Raw genomic sequence first — 26126 nt, 5'->3', positions numbered from 1 at the left:
AACATGAATTATTCCCAGTACAGTGTGAATTCTTAGGATTATTCCTTGTGTTCTTTTGGGGTAATTATTTCTACAGCCATCAGTACATTTCTCATACATTGGGTACTCAGCTGAGGGGTTTTGGGTGGCTTTCTACAGATTTCTAGAGCTTTCTTCCTGTGCAGTCCTCTACCCTCCCATACTCTGTCCTGCAGACTCTACCATCCTGACCAATACAGACTCCCCACTGCCAAGTCTCACCTGGAATCTCCTCAATGTAATAGAACCTGGAAAATCTCTCAGGATAATTTACAAGCACAAGAACAGGACTTAACTCATTTGCTTCCATTCTTAGAGAATCACTGTCCTGAAATGTCTGATCTCTGCACTCAGAAAAACATTCTTTCCTAAGTTTTATCTGGTCTTCTTAGTTGTTCTAGACAGGAAGGTAAATACAGTTGCTGTAACTTCATCTAAACTAAAATACTCTAATGAAATTAAATGATTATTCTCTGGGCATAGAAAAAAAGAACCTGTAACATTGATGTTTCTATTACTTGGAATTGATGGTAGTTTAAAAATGAACAAAAGAAGAAATGCAAATATCCAATTTGAAGAAATAACTATTTCTACTTCTGGGCATGATGTCTGACACATAGGATACTCAAAATAAGTGCTCAATACAGAGTGAATAAATCTTAAAGGTAGCTCATACTTTCTTTGATGCTAATCAAAATTAGAAAGAATAATTCATTAAAAGGAACAGAACAATAATACTATCCTGAGCCTTAAAAACTGAATAATTAATTCAACTTGGTATTTCATAGGAAGAATTCATAAAAATATGTACTGTGTCTTATTCCAGTTTATTTGAAGAATCTTTTCTTACTGCATTTTATGACTTACAAAAATATTTACATGTATCTTAACTTGCTCTGAAGTAAAGTAAATAAGAAGTATTAGATAGTTGTTTCTTTAGAAGAGTTATTTTAAAAATAGTTTGTGTAAACTGAGATAAACTATTACTTCTTTTGGGTAATTTTAATTACTATATGTCTAAGCAAGATGAAAAGTTATAAAATAGATGAAATTAAGCAAAATAATTTAAAATAAAAAGTATATGAGACTACAGTACTTCCCTACATCACTGAAATTACAATTTATAAAGCATATAGTTTATTTCTTAAAAAAAATTCTGTGTGATCATTTCCATATTGATTGATAGACTGCAGTTCAGTCTGCTATTTAAGTTCTATATAGATTTATTCAGAGAATAATATGGTAAGCGCAGTCATCATAGCTCATGAACCCCAGAGTAAAATAATCTTAAAGGCTGATAATAGCTCTGCAAATTATTTATCCTCCCTCAGATTAAGTTTCCTAATCTGTAAAACAGTGGTAACCATACATATCTAATGAACTGGTAGGATGGTTTTTAGTAACAGAATGTACACAAAATACCTAACATAAAACTGGGCATTGAGTTGGCTGTTATTCTATTAATTTTGACATCATTCTTCCAAGGAATAAAACTTTTAAGGAATATAGACTTAACTGACATTGCCTTATATTCTCTTCTCCATTATTAAGGCCAGTCTTTTGGAATGTCAAGTTGTAACTGCCAGGATTGCCATATAGGATAGCTTACAAAATGTTAAGACCAAGTGAGAATAAAGTTCAGCATAATCAGAAAACAATCATGAACCAGAGGGAGAAGCCAGAAGACTGGAAATGTACGAGTGTGCCACAGGCTAGAAAGGCAGGAAAACTATGGAACTTATAAGGCTCTAAGTCTGAATACTGTGAATTTTTTAATGTTTGACTTTGGGCAAGTTACATGACTCCATTTGAAAACTGAAGATAGTAATAATTGTTACATATGCTGTCAATATCCATGAACTTAATACTATATACCAGTGGTGTATATGTAGCAAATACTCAATAACTGTCAATATTAGGAAAGTAAGGAAGATTTGAGAGTTGGTCAAACATCAGATAGAAACTTATATAAAGAGATGAAATGAAGATAAATAAGCACAAAAAGACAAATGCTATGATTCCACCTATATGAAGCACCACAGTGTTCAGATTTATTAAGACAGAATGTAGAGTGTTGGTTGCCAGGGCTGAGGGAGAGATGAGGATGAGGAGTTGTATCCCAGAAGGCAAAAAGTTTCAATTTCGGAATATGAAAAGCGGTTGGAAGAGAGATGGTGGTGATGACTGCACAATGATGTGGACGTACTTAGTGCCACGGCACTGGGCACTTCATGTTTAAAACAGTATATTTTGTGTTTTATATATAGTTTTCTAAAATAAGTGAAGAAAAAAGGACAAATAGATTCCAGGCTCAGTCTAGGAACAGAATTCTTGCAACTGCCTCTCTTTTTTTTTATTATTATTATTTTCATTTTATTTTATATAGTCAATCACGTTATTTAGCTTACAAAGTGAATATTTCAACATGTGAACATCTCTCTCTAGTCCAGTTGATAAAACTATAAAATTATCTTCAACAGATAATATCACATTTCTTTGTCCCACTAATGCTTTGCCTATTTTTCTTCTAAATGTCCTTCCTCAGACTCTGTTCTTCCACAAACACTGTATCTGGTATTTACATCCATTTACTGTGTTTCTATATCCTTTAGTCAATCAGTTTCAGTCATAGAGTGAAGACACTTGGTATATATTGAATAGGGACATACAATGTCTCTCCTTCATAACCTGGCTTGCTTCACTCAGCAGTAAATCTTCCATATTCTTCTACTTTCTGTCAAAAGCCAGGGTTTTGTTGACCCCACCCCAAATGATGTAAAAGTTTGGGAATGATTAAGACCTCTTAGGAGGCAAAATGTCCATGTGCAAAAAATAGGTTTTATGACATAAGCTGAACCAAAAGCTGATTCAATACAGACATATTACATAAACCATACATTTAATTACTTTTTGATAATTTATAATGTTGGATTGTCAGGAAAGTTGTGACACATTTTTACATAGAAAAACATGTCATGACTTTCCTGGCACCCTAATAGTATGTAAAAAAAGTCAAGAGAAAGACCTAGTTTGAATCCAAATTTTTCTACCTACTAGAGAGTTGATCTTCAGTAAGTTTTAAAAATTCCCTAAATTTTAATTTTTACAGCTGAATAACAGTTATAATATCTACCTTTCAGAATTATTCTGTAAATTAAATGAGAATGTCCTTGATGTACTCACCATAATTGCAGTCAGAGCAGTTTTCATTATTAGGGTGGAGAAGGATTGCAAAGATCAAGATGCTCTCCGCCTACTGAACATGAGTCAGGCTTATTGTCACCATGCCCAAAGTAACAGCATCCTTTCCACCGCCTATGCCCCAGTCTAATAGGGCCTTTATTTTTGTTGATACAGAACATCTTCCTCTTATGTAAATTTAGACTAATTCCAGGTTTGTGCCAACTGGAACTGGAATGACTGGTTTAAATCCACACTGTGTTCCACAGCATTCTATAGCCAATTTGTTTTCAAAGCTGCAGCTCTGAGTAAATACTACTTACTTTCCCCGAAATTACCACTTCACTTACTGTCTTTACACAAATGTCATGTATAACATTAAGCACGATAAGACCTCAAAAGCCAGCATTCAATCTCCTAGGTGCTAAATTCAACAAAGTCTAATTTATGCTAAATACCATATACCACTTTCCACTGTTAATTTCCAATACAATTTGAATCTAACATACTCACACTTAATGACAAAGATAAAAAGTATACAAAGTGTAACAAGTGCCTTGCTTGAATCCACTCTATTTGCTGAAATCTAGAAAACAAAAAATAACACTCCCTGCAGCCCAGAGGTCTTGAATTAGTCTAGTTGATGATGATAGGAAACAGATAAAGTCATAATGCAGAATAGCAACTTGATAAGACCAACTCTTTTTGTAATCTCTTTATCTCTGATGCTCCTTGTGAAATTCAGAAAACTTAATCTTCTCCCACATTCTCAACAGTGTATATTTTACTGCCAAACCCCATCAATTTGGCAAGTACATGGGAACAGTAATCACTGGAGAAAATGTAAGGGGGGGAAATGAGCCAAATCAACTGATTTTCTTTCAATAGTCTATTTAATCTGCACAATGAGTAAACCGAAGTGTTCTCACTAAATGTAATTAAATGATATTTTGTAATTTCTACTTTAAAAAAAGGTCTAGTCTATACTAAAACACCATTTGTCCTTAAGAAAAAGTGGTAGAAATAGTTGCTAAAGTCATAATTTGGGATTATGATCTTATTTTCATAACAATGAATGTTTTGATATTGTCAACAAAAAGGTTTCTTTATCAGTACAATCGGAATTCAGTTTAAATAAAGTTGTGATATTGACTTCTGAGGAAACAAAGTGTATCAATAATATAGAATGTTTCCGTTAAGATACCCCATTACTGCTATGTTTCCATTTCTTCAGTCAAAAATCAATGTCACACTAGGCTATCATGAATGGCTGCCTGCCAGCTGCACTTAAACTGATTGAAACTCATCATTTCTTTAAAATCCATTTTTCTAGCAAGAATAATTTAATAACTTGCCTTATTTAAGTTTGTGATTTGATTCAGACATATAACCTAACCATGGTTTGGAAAGCATTTTACACATAAGGAAAAAAAGGTTGTCTTTATTAGTGTTACAGATGTTTACAACCTAACCAATTTTTAAAGGAAGGACAGAAACTGCAGTCAATTATTAGATACATATTCACACCTGTTGTCTGTCATGTTTCAAACCCCCTAGGTGTGAGATTTAGTCAAGGCAAATAAAATGAAGTAGTACCAGCTGCAAATACTGATTTTGTTCTCAAATGGTAATTAAAAGGAAAAACTGTACCATGTGTTATATCTATGACAATCCTATTATTTCATGTCAGGGATGGCTCTACTTTTTTATTTTTTTAATGGATTTGTGTTGTTGCTGTCAAGTTTGTTATAACGGCCAATACTTGTAGGTCTAATCTATTGACCTAATTTATATTGGTAGTCTTTCCAATTACCTTTACTAAATTTCTCCCTGAAGCATACTAGTGTGATGTCAGAAAAATTAAACATTATAATTCTCATTCCAATCCCTGTGCTTAAATCACACTTAATGAGAGGTTTATCAACATCAGATCAGACATCAGACCTAGTCAGGGTATATGTCCTCCAAAGACTGAAATACTATAAACATCAAACATTTTTTAAAAATCCAAACCATGGAGCATGTAAACATGCATGTAGTACAAGCAACCACTTCGAATACAGATAAACCATACATCATCATGACCATATTCTTCTTAAAAAACACTTCCCGGTAATGGTAACTTATATTTCCTTCAGATGGTACAAATGCTTCATTTGCATTTGCACTTTATTTTCCAAAAATAATTAATTCAATATGCTCTTGAATATTATCAACAAGATTATGTCTAAAACATCTTTAAATATACCTCGAGTCACTAGGAGTATTACTCGTTTGAAAAAATACATTAGGTCATCAGAGAAGTCATGACATATTTTTCTGTTTTTCTATGTAAAAATACATCATGAGTTTCCAGATGACCCAATAACATACATTGATTAAAAACTGAATAGATCTATGGAAAAAAAAATCACTTAAAAACACATTCCACATTGTTTTGTATTATGTATCAACCTTAAAATATGATTTTGCCTGCAAAACTTTTTTCTTACACAAGATGGCAACTGATAAGCAAAGATGGAAATACAGATGTGCATTCCTAATCCAAAATCTAAAACCTCAAATGCTCCAACATCTGAAACTCTAAGTCCACCTGATGCCAGAAGTAGAAAACTCCATATTTGACTAACATGACAGACTGTAGTCAAAACGTTGCAATACAAAAGATTTATATAAAATGACCTTCAATCTAAGTGTGTAAGGTATAGATAAAACATAGATGAATTTCGTGTTTACACCTGCATCTCATTTCCAGGACACTGCATTATGTCTATACAGATACTCCAAGGTCCAAAAATCTCTGAAATCCAAACCACTTCTGGTCCCAAGCATTTCTAATAAGGACTACTGAACTTGTACATAAGCTTGGAGTTAGCTAGAAATAGATACGAACTCTGGCTCTGCAATTTATTATTCATGTGATTTGGAGGCAAGTTATTGAATACAACGATTTCTCAGCCATAAAATGGAGATGATATCTACCTCAAGTTAAAGTCAAATACAGGTGGTTGCTCAAAGTCACCCCTGTCTCTGACCACGGCTATGGGTGACATTTGGTGCCAGAGTCACCAGAAACCTCAGCTCACCTCCCATTGCGTCAGTGTCAGGTGGTAAATCCAGGACCCACTGATGACAGGGGAAAAAAATAAATAAAAGGAAAAGAAAGTTAAGTAGCATGTGTAAACTGTCTAAAGTATCTTTAAATAGAAAAAAAAAATAAAACCCGAAACATTAATGCTAATCTAGCCAACTTGACAAGACCAGAAAGAATAATTAGAGTCAAGGAAGCAAAGTTCTACTTGTTATGGCATTTGTAGCTAAGTGCCAAGGATATAGCCACTTTAACTTTTATTTTTATAAGTATAAAACACGTACGATGTGTATGTGTGTATCTACATCTTTACAACATATATATGTTTATATGACATAGACACACACATATATACACATCGTATGTATTTTCCACCTAGGAGGAAAACCTTCAATGTGTAGAGATGATTTATGGAACTGAATAACTTGAAACAAAATGAAGTAAATACACTCTAATAGAAAAAAGATAACAGTTTTACAGTCAATGAAAAGAGGCATTTGCGGGTATCGCTCCGGTATTTGCAGCCTCTAGCAAAAACATGTTGTTAAATTTTAAAATGTCCTAACGTTATTTGTGAAAAATATGATTCACCTGACCCAACCATGGAAAATGCCCTTAACCAATCTATGAAATAGGTTTTCTCTCTGGATCATCAAGAATTATTCACCCAGAGTTGTGCATCATAGAGCTGATTTATTTTTTTAATGGAGGCTAAAATGAAAAGAATAGTTCAGAAAAAAGAATGTTTGTTTCCCTTACTATGGACTTTTGCTGGATACACGTTAGAGAAACAGAGACAGCAACAAGAGAACAGAACAAGGACGGGTGTATGTTGCTCAGCAATGTCAGTTCAGGAATAAATCAGTCCCTTTTAGATGCTGATTTTAACATACAGCTGAAGTACATCAGCGAGGAGAGAATCCAATCTCTCCCAAGATTATTTATGACAGAGCACTCCTAACTGAAGTCCAATTCGTTTGTGGAATTGCAGTCATTCTGATTCAACTAAACAATAAATGAATCTGCCTTTCCTAGTTCCAGCTCCAAAGCGTAAATGGAAACAAAGAGCAAGTACACCACAATACTTCACGATCCAGGGGCCCAGTTACACGAACAGTGGGAAAGCAGTTTTTGGAGTGGTGAAAATCCAGCAGGCAACAGAGTACAATTCATTAACCTGAGCTGCCCATGTATGTTTTGTGTCAGCTGTATTTTACCTAGTGAGCCATTCATGTCACACAAATGAGCTTGCTGGGAGCTGTTATTTTTACTTTTTTATTATCCTTCTTCATTGCACAGGCCTTGCACATCACTGAATGCAGGACATTTCAGATGACCATTCTGTGTGTGTTCCTCTAGCTCAACCCAAAGCCCACAGCACAACTAGATCTTGATGTTGATGAAAGAAAAGAAAAGCTGGGAGGCTAAAAAGGCAAACAGATTTGTCTAGAAATGGAAATAAATTTACAAATGTTGCTCAACTATTTAAGCTTTTGAACTCAGATAAACGATTTTCTTTCATGGTGCCTCAATTATTTAAAATCAATCTGTTGTCTGGTGTTCTGTAACAGGAATTTCAAAATTTATTATATTTACTAAGTTGTAGTTTACAAGGGGGAAAAACTTTTTTTCAGTCACAGAAATCTTTTTGTGCACTTTCCTTGTGACCCAAGTATATAAAGGTAAAAAATATTTCTACAAGAACTGCTTTATTCTTTTTACCCCCAAGTACATAGCAGTTTTCTTCAAAAGAAAAATGGGAACTTCAAAAATACAGCATGATGTTGCCTTGCGCGCTGGTCATGGAATCTTTCTCAAAATATTATTCTGAACATAAAATATTCATTTATTATGTTGAATTATAAAATAGTGATGCTCAAAGTGTTCCCAAACACTAGCAGTTCACCATCTAAAATTCGTATAGTATTAGAAGCTTAGAGATAACTGAAGAAGGCTGACAGGAATGTACACTGTACTGGTAAAGTCTCAAGTTGTTGAAATTAATACCCTTGATTGGATTAGTAGTTCCCGCAATGAAAATAGATCTTAAAGTCCTTCATGTTCTAGGCCTACAATCCTACACGGCAGCAAAGTTAGAAGTTTTACAGAAGTCAAATGTGCAGAGAGCCAGGTGGTGGAGCAGTGGTAATGCATTACCAGTGCGTAATGACCCCCATGGAAACATTCTGGGTTTGTGTCCTGCCACCTCCCTGAGCACACTGGGATCTAGCATGCATGCTGTGATACGGGCCAGCTAGTACTTGGGATGGACTGCAGCACAAGGACCCTACTGGAGATGTCTCTGTCTATCTCTGTCTCTGTGCCTATCGCTAAATAAATAAAATGTTAAATATTAAAATTGCTTTATTTTTTTAAAAAAGGAAGTAAAACATTCAGCTCCATACTTCCTGCTTCTTTCTGCTTTAACAACACATTTATAAACTGTTTCTAAGGATATAAAACTAACTGTTTGGGAAATGGCCATAACAAAATTGAACTTCCATTTTATATTTAAAAATATAATGAAATATAATGCCACCCTGTTCCCTCTTTCGTCAACAGTTTTATTCCTGAACACATGGATTTGTATGAAGGTCTTCCTAGTAAATGCTCTTATAACAAACTGTTCTATCTGTGAAAACTGTGACAAGAACAAAAGAGGAAGAATTTATTTTCACCAGATGAGAACGGAGCATTTCTCAGAACCCACCAAATCATTACTTATTAACCAGATCATTCAGAAATAAGAAAAAAAAAAATAAGAAGATACCCCTTCTTTATTTGGGGCCCACATGCAGGTTTCTTTTCCTTAGGAGGAAGTTCAAATGAAGCATAGACTATTCAGCTGGTGGTACATATGAAAGGTAGGCATAATCAACCACCAAGGGAAACAAAGTGTGTGTTGGGGAAGGGGGAAATTCATGCACACATGTATGTGCAGGGCTATCTATCAGGTTGTTGGGGAAGTCATGACATAGAAACACACATCATGACTTTCCCAACAACCTATACATTTGTATTAGAGATCGGCCAATGAACAGCAACCAACTCAAACCTGGCCAAGGCGTTCCCGCAGATACAAATTACGATGGCAAAAGAAAAAACACTCTAAATATTGTTACAAATATGTTTTAAATAGCTTTCCATAATTAGAGAAAACAAAGTCTAGTGAACATAGCCATGGGAACAATGTAAAAGGGACAAAGAATGATTCTGGATGAAAAGCACAGGAGGAAAAGAATACAAGCCCCTGATGAATCATATGAGGCTTCAATATTGCATTAGGATTGAAGCCAACACTAAATGGGGTTTTTGAGTATTTAAGTTAAAATTCTATTTTTGAGAACCCATGAAGAGTGTATTTAAGATTAGTAACATTGGCACAATATGCAGATAATTATTCAGAGATATCTTTTGATATGGTTTCAAATACATGAACTCAATTTTTAAAGACCCAAGTATTAGAAAGTGGTGTTTCTGTTGCATATTTTAAAACCTTAGAGCTTTACTGAAAACTACATTTAAATGTTACTGGGGTCAGACAATGTCATTATTTACAATAACTAAGATTCACTTAATGTCGCATGAAATTATTTTTTTAGAAGTAAAAAATTCGTTGAGTTATTTTCACAGATTTTACTAATATTGGCTGGGCTTTCTCTGGTTTCTACAAGTGTTTCCAATTTTTACGAATAGAAAATATGTTAAGAAAGTGGATATGGAAGAGAGAAAACTTGTTGTAACCCACTAAAATTTTATGTGATAAAGGTCTCACCTAGAATATATATATGGTGATAAAATCTGTCATTCTCTACTAAAATTAAACATTTCCCCAAACATAAACTATCTAAAGTTCAATGCTATCAAAGAATTACAACACACAATAAAACCCGATAATAGCTATTTACTAAGCAAAAACTTACAGGCGCGGTGCTAGGTGGAAGCAGAGTACTAGGGCCAGATCTCAAGGAGCACGCATCAGGTGCAGTGGGCATACATCAGAAGAAGAGTGAGCCTTAGGGAAGGCTATTAAGGAAGAGGGGAAGGTGTATATACCAGGGCAACGAGGGTGGGAAAGCACTCTAGACAGCAGAACATGCAAAGCACAGAGGTGCAAGGAAACTGGATGTGATTCTGTTTGGCCACAGAGCTCGCCAAGATATAAAGACCTTAAGAGAAAGGCAAAGTCAAAACCAACAGTTTGCATAATGGCTGTGTTGCTGGGCTCCCATGCAGTCGACCACAGTTTGAGTCCCAGACCAGGTGGCTTAAACTCACACCAGGTATGTGTGCATGCATGCCCAAGATCCCGAGAGGAGAATGGAGGAGAAGGGACTGTGGCGTAGACATCCGGCCTTGGGGGGTGATTTCTCTTTTTGTTTCTCTGTCTTTCTGCTGAGCACATGCACTCCATAGCAAAAACCTCTCAAAAAAAAAAAAAAAAAAAAAAAAAAAAGAGAGAGAGAGAGAAAGGCAAAACCTGAGGTAACATTTAGACAAAACCAGAAATCAAAATTCTTAGATATAATGTGTTGATTTTTCGATAACAGCAACCACATCAATGTTTTTCAAAACACTGAAGGGGCAAACAAACCATTTTTGGAAATTACCTAACTTCACAGATTACACAGCCATTTAAAAATCAATTCTCTAAGACATAAAATTTTTGCATCAAGTTACTTCTTATTTGGGATAAGCCTTTTTCCTCCAAATACCCTCATTGAAAGATTTCAGAGTGATAAAGGCTTTAACAGCTCTGTTTTGGTGGCCATGAAGGTAAATTAACTAGTTTTCATTTAAGCAGAAATTTGTTTTCTTTTCCTCATCTCAAAGTAAACGAGGTAGTCCTAATAAGTACTCTGGAGGGACTCTGAAAGTCTTCAAATACATGCTAAGATGCAAGGAAGGAAGTTTACAAATATGGACCATAACAAATGTGGAACATTTTTGTTTTCACATATCAATCTCTCACCTGGTAAGTAGAAATGAACACAAGAATGCTATTTCATGGATGAAAAACTCCTGTGAAATAGGACATTTCACTATCTAATATTGTACTCCTAGTGCTGCTTTAAACCTCTGAGTGGACTGTCAGAATACCTAATTTATTGGATAATTGATGAGCCTAATGTGTTTAAAATATAAATATTTTATGTATTTTAGTTTTTATAACAAATACATATATTACAGACAGAAAGAAAAAAATTAAGTTATGTCCTAAATGTTTATCTAGTATGTACCTTTCTGGAAAAATATTCAGCTCTTATCAATATTAATCTATTTGTTTCTTTGTTTTGGAGAGGGTTTTGCTATAGGGCATGTGTGCTCACTGGAGAGAGAGATAGACAGAAAGTGAGAAATCACTCCCCTCGGGGCGGTGAGGAGGGAGATGGCCATGCTGCAATCCCTTCTCCTCCATTCTACTCTCAGGATTTTTGACATGCACCCACACGAACCTGGCATGAGTTTCAAGCTGCCAATTCCAGAATTTGAACCACGGTCAAGCATGTGGGATTCCAGCACCCCAACTATGCCACCTGCTGGCCTTTCAATGTTAATTTTTTACATAGCAAACATATGTAAATTTCAAATATAATTCAATTAACACAACACAAATTTTCAAAACTAACTATAATCCCACATGCAACCACATTAGACTCATCATCTAGATTCCTCACCATGAAACATGTTCTGGACTGATGAGACTGTCAGTCCTAGACCAATTCCACCTCTACACCAATCCCATTGTTAGAACCACCACCTAACCCCACTGTTAGAACCACCAACGCTAATTCCTTTTATTTATTTATTTATTTATTTATTTATTTATTTTGGTAAGAAGTGTTTGCCTTAGGACACATGGACTCACTGGACAGAAAGAGAGACAGTGAGAGAAAAATAACTCCCCGGGGGGGGGGGGTGTTGGATGGCCATGGTGCAATCCCTTATCCTCCATTCTCCTCCTGAGATTTTGAGCATGCATGCTTGACATGAGTTTAAAGCTACCAGATCCGGGACTCAAACTGCAGTCAGCCATGTGGGAGTCCAGTGATGGAACTGCTATGCCATCTGCTATTCCCACACTGCCAATATATTTTCAAAATCATTTTATCCCACAGGTATCCAAATGGATTCCAATCCTAAGAGATTGATTTCTCTTCTAAAAAGGACTATAAATATCATAATTAAAAAGAAAACTAATGAACCTCAACCACTAGTCAAATAAAAGATGTTCTATGAGGTTAGAATGCCTTCTCAAATGTGTCACAAGCACAATTTGACACAATTTGACAGATGCAATTTAAACACAGTATTTGAGAACTTCAAGTGTAATATTAGTGGGAAAGAATGGTGGGGGAGGTAGGAAAATAAAGGAAGATGGTGGCTATACATTTCTACAGAAACATTCTCTACTTAACATGATTCATTATATTGGAGTCAGGAGATGGCATAATGGTTATGTTGCTGGACTCCCAAATGGCAGACTGCAGTTCAAGTACTGTACCCAGAAGCTTGAAACTCATGCCAGGTATGTGTGTGTGTGTGTCCCCAAAATCCCAAGAGGAGAATGGAGGAGAAGGAACTGCAGCATGGCCACGACCCATGGGAGGTGATTTCTTTCTTTCTGTTTGTCTCTCCAGTGAACAGATGCACCCTACAGCAAAAACTCAAAAAATAAATAAATAAAGATTCATTATAGGATTTCATTACAGAAAAGCTCTCCTTGACAATAAATGAAAATGTCTATTAACTATACACTATAATAGTAATGATTGACTGCTAACTTACATAATTATATCTCTATATTGTTATTATTTTTTATTATTTCTTTTTCAGTTTTTGCCAAATGGGCCTGTGCACTCACCAGAGAGAGACAGAGAGGGACAGAAAGAAAGGGAAAGTGATAAATGACCCCCTCCCCAGGGGGATGGCCATGCAGCAATCTCTTCTCCCTCATTCTCCTGCTGGGTTTTTGCACATTCATGCACATGCACCCAGTGTGATTCAATCTGCTGGTTCTAGGGCTTGAACCGTGATCTGTTTTGTAGGAGTCCAGCACTTTAACTGCCATGCCACCTACTGGCCCTTATTATTATTTTTAGTCAGGTTTCATTTATGATCCTCAGGACTCAGCCTCCCAAGTAGTTGGGACTATGGTCATGTACCACGTGACTGGCTTATTATTACTACCTATATTTAACAAAACATTCACATACATGTTATTTTACTCTCATAAAATGCTATGAACTATGGATTATGTGCATAAGTTTCAAGTGAAGAAAACAAGGATAAGGAAAGGTAAGTAATAATTTTAGTAGATGAGCCAGTACTTGAACTGAGATCCACTAATTCCAGAGCTCAAACTCCAGGTGACATAAGCATTTTTAGGATATTCAGTTTGTAGACAGTATCATTATTTCACAAACCAAAATTCTTGACTAAATATTAGAATTGTTTTCAAGGAAAGGTTATCTATCTATAAGCTGCTTTTAACCATAAAAAAAAAAAATACATCTCAAATACTAGCTTTAACTCTCACAAATATGAAGGGATGTTTTTGGAAACTAAAAACACTTTAGTTTCCTTTTTTTTTTTGGAGAGGTTTTTGCTACAGGGTGTATGCGCTCACCAGAAGGTTAGAGAGAGACAGAGAGAAAGTGAGAAATCACCCCCCAGGGGGGATGGCCACACTGCAATCCCTTCTGCTCTGTTCTCCTCTCAAGATCTAGGGGATGCACGCACCGGTGTGAGTTTAAGTCACTGGGTCCAGGACTTGAACCGTGGTCAGCTACATGGGAGTTCAGCAACATAGTCATTACGCTAAGCGCTGGTCCCATTCTTTTTTTTCTTTTTGGAGAGGTTTTTTTGTTTGTTTGTTGTTTTTTGCTATAGGGCATGTGTGCTCACCAAAGAGACAGAGAGACAGAAGGTGAGAAATCACTTCCCCCCAGAGGGGATGGCCACACCGCAATTCCTTCTCTTTCATTCTCCTCTCATAAACTTGGGGACATACACACACATGCCTGGCATGAGTTTAAGCCACCGGGTCCAGGACTTGAATCGCAGTGGACTACATGAGAGTCCAGAGACATAGCCATTATGCCAACTGCTGGTCCCAAACACACTTTAGTTTCTATCATTGTTTTCAGAGCTATTCGTATGAGTAGTAACTTTGTAAAATCTCATCTTTTGATAGAATAAACCATGAAAAATTCTCTCTCCCCAAATGAGGATGAAGGATATTCATACCATACACTACACATTGTTTGGCTGAAAAGTGAGGGGTTTTGCTTTGTTTTAAATAAAACTAAAAAAGAATTAATTACTTGATTTAGATTATAATCTTGTATATATTTTTTTTTAAAAGTTTTCTTGTTTTAGAGTACTATGCTAAGGGAACAGCAGATGGCATAATGGTTACATCGCTAGACTCCCAAATGGTTGACTCTGGTTCAAGTCCCAGACCTGGCAACTTCAAACTCATGCTGGGCGTGTGTGCCCTAAATCTCAAGAGGACACTGGAGGAGAAGGGATCGTGGCATAGTCATCCCCAGGAAGTAATTTCTTGCTTTTTGTCTCTCTGTCTCTGTCTTTCCAGCAAGTGCATGCACCCTATAGCAAAAAATCTCCTCTTTAAGTAAAAGTACTATGCTAATTAAGTTTATCCATACAAAAATATTTAATTATCAAAGGTACAAAGTTAGAAAATTACATACATAAGTATAAAACTTTGTTTTTAAACCAAACAGATTTTTTTTGCAATCTCTTCTCCCTCATTCTCCTGCTGGGTTTTTGCACATTCATGCACATGCACCCAGTGTGATTCAATCTGCTGGTTCTAGGGCTTGAACCGTGATCTGTTTTGTAGGAGTCCAGCACTTTAACTGCCATGCCACCTACTGGCCCTTATTATTATTTTTAGTCAGGTTTCATTTATGATCCTCAGGACTCAGCCTCCCAAGTAGTTGGGACTATGGTCATGTACCACGTGACTGGCTTATTATTACTACCTATATTTAACAAAACATTCACATACATGTTATTTTACTCTCATAAAATGCTATGAACTATGGATTATGTGCATAAGTTTCAAGTGAAGAAAACAAGGATAAGGAAAGGTAAGTAATAATTTTAGTAGATGAGCCAGTACTTGAACTGAGATCCACTAATTCCAGAGCTCAAACTCCAGGTGACATAAGCATTTTTAGGATATTCAGTTTGTAGACAGTATCATTATTTCACAAACCAAAATTCTTGACTAAATATTAGAATTGTTTTCAAGGAAAGGTTATCTATCTATAAGCTGCTTTTAACCATAAAAAAAAAAAATACATCTCAAATACTAGCTTTAACTCTCACAAATATGAAGGGATGTTTTTGGAAACTAAAAACACTTTAGTTTCCTTTTTTTTTTTGGAGAGGTTTTTGCTACAGGGTGTATGCGCTCACCAGAAGGTTAGAGAGAGACAGAGAGAAAGTGAGAAATCACCCCCCAGGGGGGATGGCCACACTGCAATCCCTTCTGCTCTGTTCTCCTCTCAAGATCTAGGGGATGCACGCACCGGTGTGAGTTTAAGTCACTGGGTCCAGGACTTGAACCGTGGTCAGCTACATGGGAGTTCAGCAACATAGTCATTACGCTAAGCGCTGGTCCCATTCTTTTTTTTCTTTTTGGAGAGGTTTTTTTGTTTGTTTGTTGTTTTTTGCTATAGGGCATGTGTGCTCACCAAAGAGACAGAGAGACAGAAGGTGAGAAATCACTTCCCCCCAGAGGGGATGGCCACACCGCAATTCCTTCTCTTTCATTCTCCTCTCATAAACTTGGGGACATACACACACATGCCTGGCATGAGTTTAAGCCACCGGGTCCAGGACTTGAATCGCAGTGGACTACATGAGAGTCCAGAGACATAGCCATTATGCCAACTGCTGGTCCCAAACACACTTTAGTTTCTATCATTGTTTTCAGAGCTATTCGTATGAGTAGTAACTTTGTAAAATCTCATCTTTTGATAGAATAAACCATGAAAAATTCTCTCTCCCCAAATGAGGATGAAGGATATTCATACCATACACTACACATTGTTTGGCTGAAAAGTGAGGGGTTTTGCTTTGTTTTAAATAAAACTAAAAAAGAATTAATTACTTGATTTAGATTATAATCTTGTATATATTTTTTTTTAAAAGTTTTCTTGTTTTAGAGTACTATGCTAAGGGAACAGCAGATGGCATAATGGTTACATCGCTAGACTCCCAAATGGTTGACTCTGGTTCAAGTCCCAGACCTGGCAACTTCAAACTCATGCTGGGCGTGTGTGCCCTAAATCTCAAGAGGACACTGGAGGAGAAGGGATCGTGGCATAGTCATCCCCAGGAAGTAATTTCTTGCTTTTTGTCTCTCTGTCTCTGTCTTTCCAGCAAGTGCATGCACCCTATAGCAAAAAATCTCCTCTTTAAGTAAAAGTACTATGCTAATTAAGTTTATCCATACAAAAATATTTAATTATCAAAGGTACAAAGTTAGAAAATTACATACATAAGTATAAAACTTTGTTTTTAAACCAAACAGATTTTTTTTAGATGTTTTTGCTATAGGGCACGTGCAGTCACCAGAAAGACAGAGAGAGACAGAGAGACAGAAAGCAAGAAATCACCCCCCAGGGGGGATGGCCACACTGCAATCCCTTCTCCTCCATTCTCCTCTCAAGATCCTGGACATGGATGCATACACGTTCAGCGTGAGTTTAAACCACTGGGTCCAGGACACAAACCTCAGTCGACTACATGGGAGTCCAGCGAGAGAGCCATTACGCCAACTGCTGGTCCCAACCAAACATATTTAAGGTTCCATATCTGCAACTGATGCACGTATAAACTACAATATTTTTAATGAAAAAATGTTTGACTCTAATCTCATTATATTTTACAAACACTATTTTTATAACTGCATAATTCAGGTGTGAAAATGAAATACAATTCCTAACACTAAAGTGATAGCCCATATGACTGTAGGGCATACTTTGGTACCCTGTGTAAGATGGTACACAATAGTTTTTTCTAATTCAGTTTGGAAACACGTCCAAATGAATAGAATATATAAAGGAAACATCCCATCATGAAGAAGAAGCAAGGCAGTAAATTGTACTCCACGTTTACAGTCTCATTTTAAAAAGATACTTGCAGCTTCTCATGCACACCACAGATGTTCCTTATAAGTCCGTTGTTCATAGGAGATCATGCTGCTTTGAGTGGAAAGTTCTTTCAAATTGAGTAAAAGGTTTTGTTTTGTTTTTTTTTTTCTGTATCACAGGATAATCTTAAGATAGAGTATCCCTAAAGGGATTCAAGGTAGCCCTTCAATAATTTAACTCTCTGCCCTAAATTGCCACATTAAATTATCATATACTGTGAATTCACACCCTCCAAGAGGGAAGTTTTCAAAATGCCTGAACTGTGATGATTGTGCACTGACTCTAAAAGACAAAAACAAGCAGCAGTTTCAGGTACTCGATTGAAAATATATCTGGGTAGATCATCAACTCCAGGTATCTCTCTCAAGAGGAGATGTCTACCTCTATAGAGAAGCATCTTGAATAATTTATATATAATTATATTCCAGCCAAATACCAACATGTAAGTTTTTCTTTAAATATGTTTAGTAAATTATGATGTTACATGTCCAACCACAAGGAAAAAAAATTCTCACATTGTATAAAGAGAAAATCCGAACTAAGAATTTGGTTGGCAGTGCTTCACATAGAACTCATTTGTAATTGCCACTGAATGCTTTTATACTAAAAAAGTGTACTCTTCCTCTCTTTCTCTCTCTCTCTATACATATATATATGTATATGTATGTATGTATATAGATATCTATATATATACATATGTACATAGATATACACACATATACGCACACAAACATACACATACATACAGACATGCACATATATATGCAAATAATAATCTATGTTATATATTAATAGTGGTAGTTATTTGGATATTTTCTTTCAACTAGAAATTAGTCCAAAAGCAGTATCATTCAGTAGAACAGATTGATTCAGGTCACCCGTTACTAAATTAAACATTTTCTGCTTTCACTGCATCTCATTAAACATGCTACTGCAAGTTTAAATAACTCAGTGCTTTCATTTGCACAGTCACCCATTTTGTTATTGTTTACAGCAACCTAATTTGGCACATAATAATTCAGGCAGCACTGGTTTCATATTATACTAAAGTATTAATTTTTAATATAATTGCATTCTTTCGTCCAACAAAAACAAGTTCAGTGGGGATTTTACTCAAGTGATTCTTCAATTATTATACAAGGCCAATTCTTCTAAGTCTTTCCACCTCTCTGTGCCCTACTGATTCATTTCTCTATAAATTAAAAACTCATTATGAGTTTATTTAAATTAGTTTATTTGCTTAAACAACACAGTGATTGATTACACTGGTTCAAAATATATGGCCTATACATCTTTAAAACACCTTATTCCAAAGGACATTTGATTCAGTAATTAAGCAAGGCATGTTTTCCTAGCACAATGATGGTAATTACTAAATCCTACAACTTTGCAAGAAAGCTAATAAAGAAATTCTTGGAAAAAATCAATAAGATAATGCTAACTAAGAGATATTCTTTTATTCCTCCTTCTATCACAAATCTGAATGAAGTAGATATTGGAGAAATGCATAAAAGATTATTAATATGTCATAATATGTGTGGGTAATTACAAAATACAATGCACATAACTGAGAAAGAAAAGTATGATTTGATTGAAAATAAGGTCAAGGGTAGAATATAAAACCAGTTCACAAAGTAGCTGACCTTAATCATTAACTACCTTCCACTTTGCAGACACATTTGTATATGTTCCATGTGATAGCTCATGAGTTTAACAGTTCCACTTTGGGTACTACCTTTATGAAATAAAGCATATTTTAAATGACTATGTTAGTATTTCATTTCTCAATACTTATATCTATAAACACTAGCAGATACTTAAGTGAAGAAACAAAATAATTATCTGAATTGTAATCTGAATCCTACAAACACTGAGATTAAGTTATACTGCAGTTTGGTCGGTTCACCACCCAACAGAATATGGTGTATGGTGGTTCCTTTTTATACCTAACTAAAGGTATTATGTTAAACAGAAGAGCAAAAAAGACTTAAAATGTGGGGAGGGCATCTATATGGCAATATGAAGGTCCATATGTTGTAAGGCTATTTATATTTTCACAGCAATATTCCACACATTGGAATTCTGTTTCCCAAAATACTTTCATCAAAATAGATTATGTTGCTTAAGGAAATGAATAAAGGGTTGGCCCTGTGGCCTAGTGGTAAGAGGAAGCCAGATTCCACATGGCTAGCCATGGAATTTGAATCCTGACCTTGTGGCTTGAAAAATTATTCAGGTACGTGTGTGTCTATTTCCAAACTCCTGACAGGAGGGAGAAATGGAAGAGAAAGGACTGTGAAGTGATGAGCCCCCATTAATAGGAGCTTTCTCCCTCCCTTACTGTCGGTCTGTCTCTGATACCCTGGTATATACAAGCCCTCTAGCAACTTGAAAAAGAATTAAAAAAAAAAAAAGAAATATATAAGAATTAGTTATTTCCATGTGGAACATGAAGACAGAATTGTTTTCACTAAAGAAGTATAATATTGAAACAGATATTACAAACTACAGGAATAAAAATATGAAAAAATACAGAATTATTTCTTCCATCAAAGTGAGTTTAATAAAAAAACATACTAGCTTAAATTAATAAATCAGCAGATAAATAATCATTTCAAAATGGTTACTCATATTAATCTTAAATACAATGTAGTCACACAAAAGGATAAAAAAAAACAGTGCTTAACATTACAAATTGGGATATTTGGAGTCAAGAATAAAAATTCGAGAAGCTGAGAGTTATCAATATCAATGGAAAATGTGTCCTCTAGTTAACACTTACCTCTCAATATAATGTAACAAATTCATGAGTCAAAAACTTTCGGTAACTTATTTAAATTGACCTATTTAATAATATAACAAGAACTTAAGTTGGCCAATTCCTCCAGCCTTTAAGTACGGGACAGTAAAAATTCTCTCCCCAAAGTTTAGCACTTTAAAGGAACTGCACTTGCTAATATTCCCTGCATATTCACCACTCTCCATCTCCACACATCCCGGAGTTGGTCCTAGCAGGGATACCAAATTAGTTGCTATTCTTTGTGTATGCTACTATGAGATCTCGTTATGGAAATTCTCTTCCATGTCTTGTGTAACCAAATCATAACTATTTTTTTAAAGCTACTTACCTATCTAAATGTCCTTTATTTTTTGGCTTAGGGCTTCATCCATTCCACATTTTGAGGACCTACTAGGAACCAAATTATCAAATGTCTTGAGATACAAAATGAACAGAATTCAAGAAGCTTGAGATCTAGTGAATAAGATAGACACACTGAAGGGTAATTATTGCATAACATATAAATGCTATAGCAGAAGGAGGCACTGCATGCTGCAAGAGAACACTTAATTCAGACTAAATAAAATGAAGTAAAACATTACAGGAAAAAGCTGTAGGATAAATCATCAGGTAGATCATTTCAAGCACAACTCAGTGACTAAATGCATAACGTTCTTGAGGGGGAAGGCCACATAACTTTGAGTGAGAAAAGGACCACAATGAGATCGGAAAGGTGAGCAGGGCCTGTGTTACCTGCTGAAAAAAAAAAAAAAATGTAGATTTTATCCCGAAGGCTGTGGGAGAACCACGGCAGAATTTTAAACAGGAGAGAGAGATACTAGATTTGAGTTTTAAAAGGATCATGTTGGAAACCAGTCTGTTAGAAGACGGCCACAGTAATCTCAGTGAGAAATGATGAGGTCTTTCCACAAAGGTAGTGGGAGCAGTGATACAGAGAGATGGGAATTTCGTCAATGATATATAGTAAAACCTACCAGAGTCAGTTACCATTCTAGGCGCTATGAATGAAACAGTGAACACAAATCATGGAACTTACATTGTAATGGCAAAAACAATCTACAAACAAAACAAATAAAGTACCATTTCACATCAATTGTAAGTATAAAAGAAAAAAAGGCTGGGAAGAGGAAGAGACTATGTCAGGAAGTGAGACTGAAATCTTATATAGGATATCAGGAAGGATGTCACCAAGAGAGTCAGTAAAAACCTAACGGAAGTGAAAACACAGGCTATAAAAAGATTCAAGTCCAGAGCATTTTCACAATAGAGAAGAGCACATGCGAGAGCCTTACAGCAGGACTGTGCTTACGTGATTGGAAGGAAAGATATGCCAGCCTTTTAGCGGTAGGTTGGGGAGGAGTTAGAAGAGAAGGCAATGAACTGCAAACTCTAGCTAAACCCCTTGTCATATGGACTTTTTGATAATTAGACTAATATTATTTACCCAAGAAGAGAAGGCAGTCTGTGAAAAGTCTGAAATAAGATGTCCCTAACTAAGGATATCCAAGAGTAACAGAACCCAAGATTCATAAAGTATATCACTCTGAAGAATATTATGTACAGATATAACTGCTTAGAGTTTCATAATTTGAATATCCCTGTTATGAGAAGTAATCTCACGAACATCATATGGAAATGTCACTTAGTCTAAGCCTCATCCACCTGAAAAAGGATCATATTTCAACATGGGAAGGACCTTGAATGTCCTTGACTTCTAATTAGTCTAAGCCTTTGAATCACCTGTCTTCTTGACATTATTTAATAGAGTTTGATACCAGGTAAGAAGATCTCTAGTTCGTATTGGTCTGATTTGACAGTCTGGTCTTGTATGTTTGTTTAGGGAGGAAGAGCCCAGTGGGATAAAGGCATTGTGACTGGGAGCCAAGAAAAATATGAGTTCAGAGAAGTGATTGGCCAGATAATACGGTACTTTATAAGCCATTTTAAGAACTTTGACTTTTATTCTAAGAGACACAGAAAACCAAGGAAGTTTTGGCATAGAAGAATGATGTGGTAATTGTTACTGGTCCCTTGAGATAAGACCAAAAGGTACTGAGGATAGAATCTGGAAAACCGGTTGGGAAGCTGTTATAGTAAGTAGAAGAAAGATGATGGTGGCTTAGACAGGCAGAGAAAGTGGGAAGTACTTATTCTGAAGATAAAATCAATAGGATTTGACATACTGGATGTGGAATATGAAGAAAAAAGTTAAAAATGTCAAGGATCATCTCAGGATTTCTGTTCTGAGCCTGTAGAATGATAAAATACTGAGTTACTGAAATGAGGAGGACCATGGAGACAAAGGTTTGACAGGAATGATGAAAAGTTCTGCTTTGGATACACTGGGTTTAAAAATATAAGTAAATATTAGGCTGTCAGGAAAGACGTGACATATTTTTCTATGCAAAAATGCATCATGACTTTCCCAACAACCCAATATTTTGATGGAAATGCAAAATGAACCATTTTATGTAGGAGGCCTGAATATACATAAAAGAGGTCTGAGGTAGGGAGATAAATTTGGGAGCAATGAACAGATAAACAGTACTTAAAACTGTGAATTTGGATGAAATCAGTAAAACAGTATTTTTATACAAGAGTTCCCAGAACTGAACACTGGGCCACTCCAGTAACTAGGGGAGTTACAAACAAAATTGCCTGAGGAATGACACAGGAGGAGGAGGTATATTAGGGAGATATGACTATAGAAGCCAAGTGGAAAAAGTATTTCAAGGAATAAGTAATGATCACATCTACCAACTTATATTTTTTTTAGAATTATTTTATTAAATTTTATTCATCTTTTTTTTAAAATTTGATGAGAGAGAGAGAGAGAGAAAGTGAGAAAGCAAGCCACAAGATCCAAGACTCAAACCTCCTAAAGCCACAGTCGGCAATGTGGGAGTCTAGCACCTTAAAACCGCCATACTATATGATGGCCCCCACCTCTGCTATCTTAATGGGAAGTCAAAAAATTGAGGATTAAGATTGATTCTTTGGGTTTAGCAACATGTAAGTCATTGGTGGAATGATTTCTAAGGTTCTAAGATGGTTAGGTGGGTGACAGTATATTCACCCACCTAGTGAATACAGTTGTGATAGTCCATGCTTGGCTTCAGAGTTTAAGAAAATCCCCAATAATATTTCTAACTAAGTATTAATGCTTAAAGTGAAATATCAACATATTGACACTAAAAGTTAAAAAAAAATAGTCTCCAATCATATAATCTGATGCTTATCACCCATCTCTTTATAAAAGTAGATATGGGACCAGCAGTTAGCGTAGTGGCTATATCGCTGGACTCCCATGTAGTTGACTGTGGTTCGAGCCCCGGACCCAGTGGCTTAAACTCACGCCAGGCACGTGTATGTGTGTGCCCAAGATCCTGAGAGGAGAATGGAGGAGAAGGAATTGCGGCATGGCCAACCCCCCTGGCGGGGGTGATTTCTCACTTTCTGTCTCTCCATCTCTCTCTGTCTTTCTGGCGAGTGCATGTGCCCTATAGCGAAGACCTCTCCAAAAAACAAAAAAAAAAATTAGATCATAACCATCACCTGAATAAGGGAACTGGGCTCATCTACTACTAGAATTACCTGAGATTAAAAGGCCTTATCCATCTAAAAAAGAAATCCAGATTTGGGTCAATGAGCTTGCCTACCACGAGCTAATCTTCTGAGTAGGAAATATGCTTCCAAATCATTTCTGCTAAAAAAGAAATGGGGGTTTTGTTTTGTTTAAATTATACCCTCAAGGAAAATGTACCTCTGAAAAACTTGTACAGAAGAAACTAATACTCTGAGCCAGACTGGTTTTAGGCTTCTGTCCAATAGGAATCCAATCTATGGACAGGATGTTTAGGGGTAGATACCATCACTAGCTTTTAGTTGATTACAAATCAGAAACAAAGACATACCAGAGGATGATTAGTTATAGAAATGATCAGGTGGTAAGATCAGATTCAGGGAAAATTCATGTGACCAATGGGAGGTTGCCCTGCCACACTAATGGCAGATGCTTGATATGGAAGCGCTCATCCCTCCTAGACTCTGATCACTACTGAAGAAGCCACTACAAGGTCTTGACAAATGTGGTTCCGGTTTCTGAGTTAGAAAGGACTAACTCTCCCAGGGATGAGTCTTTGGTAGCCACAGTAATGCAGCATGATGTCCCATAGGGTGGGGACCAAAGGGTGAGAATGCATGAATGGACCCTATTCATTCCAATCCCTTAGTTACCCGAATCCTTTGGACAAATAAGCAAAACGGTTAACTGTTAGAAGCAAGCTTGTTTACAGATCATTGGAAATTATTACCCACTTGATGAGTTTTGGAGAGCTATGGGATAATTTAGTAATAGTCTGAAAAGATAGACAATAATTTTAAAACGTTGCTTATTTCAGCAGAAAACACTTTCAGGTAGATTCAGTTCCACATGGCTCCACTGACAACCAGCTTCCCACAGAAATTCACATGAGTACATTCTCTTTTCTACCATCCCTGAACATGAACTAAACTGTGTTACTGAACACCCCTTCCTATTTGAAACAGGCTATTCCTTCTTCTCCTGTGCTTCAGCTGCATTTTTAAGAGCTGTATATAGAACCCAAATTAAAATCATGACTTTTTGTTGAGATCTCTGATTCACAATGGGATCTACTATCATTTAACTTGATTAATCAAATCCTTGTAGAACACATACAATGTGCCAGGAGCTATTCTAATGTAGAGACAAGTAACAGAGCAATTCTTATCTTCAAGGAGCTCATTGGATTTGAAAGTGGGGTGATGACGGAGAGATCATTTGAGGTTGACTGTGAAACATAGATATTGTTTTGACGGGTAGATGAGCAAAGACTGAGAAGGCAGGAAGAATTAAGGGTTCAACAGACAGAGATTGGCTTGTCCAGGAATAACTGAAGAATTCAGAGTAGAAAAGTGAGATGATCCAGGTTTGATTCAAGAAATGAATGCCAAGAAACTACGAGGGGTAGGCAGGGGAAGGGAGAATTGAAGTCTACCTGGTCCACTATATCTAAAATCATGGCAGCCCATTCATACTCACATATTCTTGTTTGTTTTCTACATTACTTTTTTCATAGCTCTTACTCACACCTAACATGCTTTGAACATATTTAAACATACACTAAAACATTTTTTACTTGCTAAAGTTATTGTCTCTCTTCCTCAACTATAAAGTAAGGTTTTGGAGAGAGGAACTTAAGTCTGTTGTGTTCCCTGCTGAATCTTTGCCACTGCAGTTACTTATTAAATATTCTTTAAATGAATGAACACATGCATGGAAGCAAAAATGACTGAAATCTAATGCTGTCATTAACAGGACCCATGGGGTTGAGGATTTGTTTTCTGAATAATAAGACAACAGACTATTATAAAAGAGCATGAGGTGGGATCAGAAGACCTGGCTTTTCTCTCCAGCATGGACACTAATGACATTTGTCAGTTAGGCAAGTCATTTTTCTTCCATATACTGCATCTCCCTTATCTATAAAATCAACTGTAATTGAACTTTTATGCTCACTGTATGATTAGCCTAAGTCCCAGATTTAATTAACAAGAATGTGAAGTCTTCCTGCAAGATCTATGAAATGGTCAAATTCTTGTTCTGCCACTGTCATTTTATGCATGTGGTTAAAAATTATTTATCTAGGGAACCAGCAGTTAGCGTAATGGCTATGTCGCTGGACTCCCACGTAGTCGACCGCGGTTCGTGTCCCGGACCCGGTGGCTTAAAACTCACGCTGGGCGCGTGTGCGTGCGTGCCCAAGATCCCGAGAGGAGAATGGAGGAGAAGGGATTGCGGCGTGACCATCCCCCTTGGGGCGTG

The 26126-nt window shown here is 36.3% G+C and overlaps 1 protein-coding gene and 1 non-coding gene across 2 annotated transcripts in view; one reads left to right on the top strand and one right to left on the bottom strand.

The window, feature by feature from the left end:
- LOC102485309 (mitochondrial inner membrane protease subunit 2) overlaps positions 1 to 26126 on the bottom strand; it is a 1014188-nt gene that overhangs the window by 655422 nt on the left and 332640 nt on the right. The window lies entirely within an intron of this gene.
- On the top strand, positions 6205 to 6329 carry LOC114007959 (small nucleolar RNA ACA64). Its single transcript, XR_003549532.1, has one exon. It is a non-coding gene; the product is annotated as a small nucleolar RNA ACA64 (small nucleolar RNA).

The sequence above is a fragment of the Tupaia chinensis genome, unplaced genomic scaffold (genome assembly GCF_000334495.1).
Source record: "Tupaia chinensis unplaced genomic scaffold, TupChi_1.0 Scaffold000262_1, whole genome shotgun sequence".
Classification (NCBI taxonomy): Eukaryota; Metazoa; Chordata; class Mammalia; order Scandentia; family Tupaiidae; genus Tupaia; species Tupaia belangeri.
Note: the sequence above shows the minus strand (reverse complement) of the source record. Positions and strands in the feature narration are given on the sequence as shown.